Source organism: Trachymyrmex septentrionalis, unplaced genomic scaffold (assembly GCF_001594115.1).
Source record: "Trachymyrmex septentrionalis isolate Tsep2-gDNA-1 unplaced genomic scaffold, Tsep1.0 scaffold131, whole genome shotgun sequence".
Classification (NCBI taxonomy): domain Eukaryota; kingdom Metazoa; phylum Arthropoda; class Insecta; order Hymenoptera; family Formicidae; genus Trachymyrmex; species Trachymyrmex septentrionalis.
The window spans coordinates 2461399-2461785 of record NW_017304450.1 but is presented as its reverse complement, the minus strand read 5'-3'; the positions used below and the strand labels follow the sequence as shown (position 1 = coordinate 2461785).

At 24.3% G+C, this 387-nt stretch overlaps 1 protein-coding gene across 5 annotated transcripts in view; it reads right to left on the bottom strand.

The window, feature by feature from the left end:
- LOC108757023 (SEC14-like protein 2) overlaps positions 1-387 on the bottom strand; it is a 20785-nt gene that overhangs the window by 3700 nt on the left and 16698 nt on the right. The window lies entirely within an intron of this gene.

Below are 387 nucleotides of genomic sequence, written 5' to 3'. Positions count from 1 at the left end.
ACAATTAAATGACAATTTTTTTTTGTTGATTTCGGATTTATTATAAACTTGCAAGAATAAAGTTTAAATAAAAATTACTTTTATTGCCAACAGACAAAATTTGTTTGATTTAATTAAATTTTAAGAATTTTTGATAGTATTGTGTAGTCTCAAATAATAAAATAACTTTTTCAATTAGAAAACATTCGAATACTTCAAGTGTTAAACAAAGATATTTCTCACCATGAAAGAGAAAGAAAAAGAGAGAATCGAAAGGATTAATTAAGAATGATGTTATGCTTCGAAGTAATCGTAATCATGGTCTTTATATGTTAGATATATTTTTGTGAAAGAAAAATATCCCAAAGAGTTGAAAACCTTGATCGAGTAGTCGAAATATTGAAACCT